The sequence below is a fragment of the Galendromus occidentalis genome, unplaced genomic scaffold, assembly GCF_000255335.2.
Source record: "Galendromus occidentalis unplaced genomic scaffold, Mocc_1.1 scf7180000077484, whole genome shotgun sequence".
NCBI classification, from domain to species: Eukaryota; Metazoa; Arthropoda; class Arachnida; order Mesostigmata; family Phytoseiidae; genus Galendromus; species Galendromus occidentalis.
In genome coordinates, this window is record NW_003805472.1 from 434,156 (window position 1) to 439,082 (window position 4,927).

Genomic DNA, 4,927 nt, shown 5'->3' on the forward strand with positions numbered 1-4,927 from the left:
AGCGCAAAGTGGCCAATCCATTTACTGAAAAACCGATTGTAACGACGAAGAAAGCAATGCTATCCATAGAGCCTAGATTTCCAAGGTATTATCAAACGATGGACAAACAAATCTCTCCAACAACAACTGCAAGCCGACGACCGAGCAACTAACTCTAAACAACTCTCTTAGCAAGTCTTCATCACGGTCCTCGAATCCTTGAACCCCTTGCAAACAAAAGCGGGAGTATGCAATCACTGCGCGAGTTGTGGGTTGTTGTGGTATCAACCTGTGGTGGATCAACCGGCTAGGCACGGCGTTTTATCTGCGCCCCAGAGAAAATTGTAGAAACGGATGGCGAGTCGGTGTCAAGCGCCGAGTAGTATGACTGACTAAGGGTGTGAAAACCTCGAGACGCACACCGCACCTAACCGGTCACGGTTCCCACCTCGACTCTTCGGAGCTCCGTACTCCGCGATTCCGAGAAATTATTTTCGAAGGCTCCTCCATGGGAAATAGACGCGTTGTCCCGATGCTGTAGCCGGTGCGAGGAGGCATTCGGGAGAACTTGTTCTCATCCTGTAGTACAACAAATTTTACCCCCGAACATTAAGTATGTGATTCCTTTGAATGTCGTGTATCGAGCAACTCATTCGACTTGCATGCGACCTAATATTCAAGAAACGATGGAGGCCACCGGTGTAATAATATATACGCTAAACCTATGAAAAAAGCAAACAGAAATCTCAAATGATCAACAAACTAAGAGAACCCTAGCGAGCGATTGCGGATGAGCAGATCATGTAAGGTGAAAGGAAAAAGTTGCAACTTAAGTAGCTGAGTATATCGAGGGCAGAGGATATTTGAACGCATGGACGCGAGAGAGATGATCTTATCAAAGCAGGCATGTAACATAAATGAATCGACATAGTCTTAATTGACGCCATTGTGGTGCTGAGCGCCGAATGTAAAATCATTGAGAATGAAGATATCTGAACAGAGGAACCGTCAATAAAAATTCTTTCTCATACGGAGAAATGAGACAGAACACCAAAACGACGACTCATGCTTTTGGGATGACACGGGGTCGTGTCGATGAATCGACTCTCAGGCGATCATCGGAGAGGATGCCGCAACTGTATACGTTTCGAATACCGGAGTTAGCGATCATTATTTGAACATTTTCGAGTCCGATGTCGAGAAAGTTATCTTTTATTTACAGACTTGCTCACGTGTCCAGGCTGCGTCGAGCGATTCCGCCCTCATAAATTGCATCATATCCATGTATCGTACAAAATAACGGTAGAATAGGAGCGGTCTCGATGGACTTTTTTTATGCTGCTCCGGACGTCAGACGAAGGGATCTCATCACGGTTCGTACGTTTATGAGGGAGAGCCTACACTTTCGTTGAAATGCGGCACGTCGAAGACGGCGTGAATTACACCTCGGAGAAGTCATAAAACTCCTCGTCATCACTGCGTATGCCACCGTCCGCTGGAAGGCTCCTTGTGACGTTCCCTCGACGTTTCCCATTGGATCCCTGGAACGATAGAACTTGTGAGCTGAAGCGCTCTATGAGCTCGAGTTTCTCCGAGGAGTCTTCCATCGATCGAATGTCAGCCCGCGAGGCATTGCAGGACGTCACGGGCAATGCTTTGGAGGTAGGCTTTGCAAAAAAACGCAAATCTCATGATATTGCGGGAAAACCGCCATCGCGGTCAATAATCGCGGTTGCGAAGCCCAGTTGGAGGACGAGATCGGAGAGTGGTAGGAAAAAATAGGTACATACCTCGGACTCCAATTGAGAGAGCCGTTCTCTGGTGTCACTTAGGTCGCCTTGCAGTTCTCGAACCGATTTCTGAACTCGCAGCAGAACCGAATCGATGCTAGCTATCCTGTATAGACATACAGACACGGAGATCGCACACAGAGCCGTGGACGCGACTCCGATGTAACGCCAGACGTTCCGGGCATCGAGTTGAGCGCTCATACTGAAATCGAATCCAAACTACAATGAGTATGGTGAGTGTATCTCCGCTCGATCTCTCTGATCGAGGCTGTCGAGGGGCGTTCTCTGATCATAGTCGGCGGATCGATCCGGGTCCGACTGATATCGTTCTCGCGTCACGAAACTATAGCGCTTCGACTACTTCAGCCACAACCGGAACTTCCTCTCTTTCACATGAGGCGATGCCTAGACTGGAATTTCATCGAGACACGACGAATGCGTTTCGCCTGCTCTCTCGAACGGGTCAGGCTCACGATCTTCTGATCAAAATTACCTATAGAGTTTTCGGCAGTTTCTTGGATTCCAAAATCTCTTCGGCGGAGCTTCGTCCTAGAATTCAGTGCCCATCACCGATAATTTCACCGATCTGTTCCACAACATCTGTTCGAACGTAGGCAACGAGAGCAGGTCTTTGCCGCAGGTAGCAATCCTAATGAGGATCCTTCTAGCGGCGGATCTGGACATTCGCCTCGTCTAGGAGCAGCCTGTCGAGACGAGAATTTTTCCTCATAAAGCGGAGCCATGGCCGCTGCCTAGCGAGCGAATCAAAACAGATGCCAGTAGCCTCAATTTATGAACGGATAGAAAACCGCTCCACGACACCGCCGCAACGCGAGGAACGATGCACTCAAGCTGTCGGAGCGACAGGACTAGGAGATTGTATTCTACGTATGTCTTGACTAATGTTAGCCGTAATTCACAATGAAAGCCTTACCTGTCGTACGGAGACACCGGACAACGTTTCCAGCGTCTGGTGTCTAGCGTGGCCCAGAAGCGCTCCTCTCACCAAAAATTCTCTCCTACGTCGGCAACAACTACTGCGAGCAACGACGTCGAAATGTCTTCCTCCTTCGGTATCGGCGTCGAACAGACGTAGCTAGGAACACGCAACTTCACGCGCACGTTCGCAACGACGACGACACAAGGATGATAGTAATTATTGAGAATTCCAAAATATCCTAGCCTGCTAGCGGATCCTCGCTCGTTTGTTTGGCAGTGGCTCGTGTCTCGTCATTAGCTCTTCAAAACATCCCTTCTCTACAGCGCTCGCCTCCGAGAGCGTCTCGAGAGATGGTTCTTCAGCAGAAGATTTCGAAGAGGGCTACGGAGAGCTTCGAAAGTTTCTCGAAGCAAACATGGCTCCCGCGCGCCCTCTGTCGTCAACCGAGCGTCGACTTCGGGAGCGCGAAATCGATGTTCATGAGCACGACGCTCGTTGATCGTACATTGTTGGGGTCGTCTTCGCTCGGGAATGATATAGCGATTGGGCGTCCTTTCCGAGAGATCTTCCACCAGGTGTTGATTCACTAAAAAATCCGAATCATACGGGCGGCTTGATCCCGATCGGATACTCTGGTCCACAAAACCCAATTTGAACATACAGAAACCCATGCGACGACGACGACGCTTTCTGCGCCGATGCTATATAAGTGCAAACGGGACGGGATTCCCTTGGATGGAGCAGCGCAGCTATACGATAGACGACCGCCGAGTCATAAGCTTGAAGCTGACACAATCAAAGAACAACGACCAGCTCTACGTTTCACCGTGTCCGCGGACGGACCCGACCCTCGTGAGCTGAGAACATTTTTTCATCCTTGTCCTCATTGTGAGCGGACTTCCCGATACATCGGATCATGCAGAAGCTGCGAAGCGAGCCTCGAAGGAAGTGGACATGATGGCTATAATTATTGCTCATTCATTCTCCTAGGTTCATTCATTTTCTTGAGTTCTTATTATCCTAATTATCCGGGGACGATTCTCATGAGAATTTAGCGACGTCCTGGACTCCTCAATCGATCAGCATCCAATGGAACGGTCTCTATGCGGACGGCAAAAGCGAGTTTAGCATGATCCTTGAGGAAGCATATCCACATACACATACATACATGATCTGAGCCAGTTCGATGCCGGAACGATGCACTCGAATTGTCGGGACGGAGGAGAAAAGAGAGGTTCGAAAGTCCAGAAAAATCGTCTGTCAACCCCTGGTCAGCGAAGCGACCAGACTCCCTCGATAAATCATCCACTGAGTGAGCGCCTCGGTCACTCACTGGGTTCCGTTCAACACAGCTCCCGATTGCGGATATCGCGATAAAAATTGTTTTGTTGAAGAGCTTTTGTTAACCAGCGGTCCCTTTCGACATTTTCTATTGAGCGCGAATGGCCGAGGTTACGAATTGCATACAAGCCGATCGAGCATCGAGCGGTCACTGTGGCGAGGTTGGACTTCTGCGGAGAGCTTTGTGTACGCGCTGTCCCAGATTTAAACCTTGATAAGGTGAGGGGAGCAGTCTTCGAACGCGCCGGCACTTATGAGTTTATGACATCGAGCAGACCGGTATTATGGAGAGCCCGAATCTATGTCAAAGACGTTCAGTCGAGCGTCACGGCTCGTGGCGGAAGCCGAAAGCCTTGTACCGGTTGCATATGGCATATGGAACGGCTTTAGGCCTCGATTCCTGCAGCTGACCAGACCTATGCACGAATAGATTACGAGAATAAGAAACGTCGAGAACGACGGAAGGTCCCCGGCCGGAAGCTTGACAACGCACTCATCGAATCGGACGCCCTGCTTCACAGATCGATTGTAAAGATATGGTGTCAAGGACGACTCGTCTCGAATCAGGAATTAAAACGAAGAAAACTCGAGGCTTCCTGAAGCGCCTGGAACGGACCGTGGATGACTTATGCCAGCCGGTCTATGTATGTTCGGCTACGTGTAAGGATTGAGTGGGCAGTTAGTAATGAAGACATTTGGAATCGTGTGGCGGTTATCCGGCCGCTGCCGCGGTGGCTGCCGTTCCGTGGTCGGACCTTTGTACCTCCGCTCCGTTTCGGCGGCCGGCAACGGTGTCCGGATTTTGTGCGAATGACGGGACCAGCCCGCGTTACCGGCTGAAGCAGAGACGCCAACCTATATAGAAGTATGACCCACT

At 50.0% G+C, this 4,927-nt stretch overlaps 1 long non-coding RNA gene across 1 annotated transcript; it reads right to left on the reverse strand.

The window, feature by feature from the left end:
- Window positions 1-1,178: 1,178 nt before the first annotated feature.
- LOC100903618 (uncharacterized) lies at window positions 1,179-3,042 on the reverse strand. The gene is made up of 3 exons (XR_001951211.1): window positions 2,704-3,042; window positions 1,770-1,971; window positions 1,179-1,520 (listed from the first exon to the last, which is right to left on the reverse strand). It is a non-coding gene; the product is annotated as an uncharacterized LOC100903618 (long non-coding RNA).
- Window positions 3,043-4,927: the final 1,885 nt, after the last annotated feature.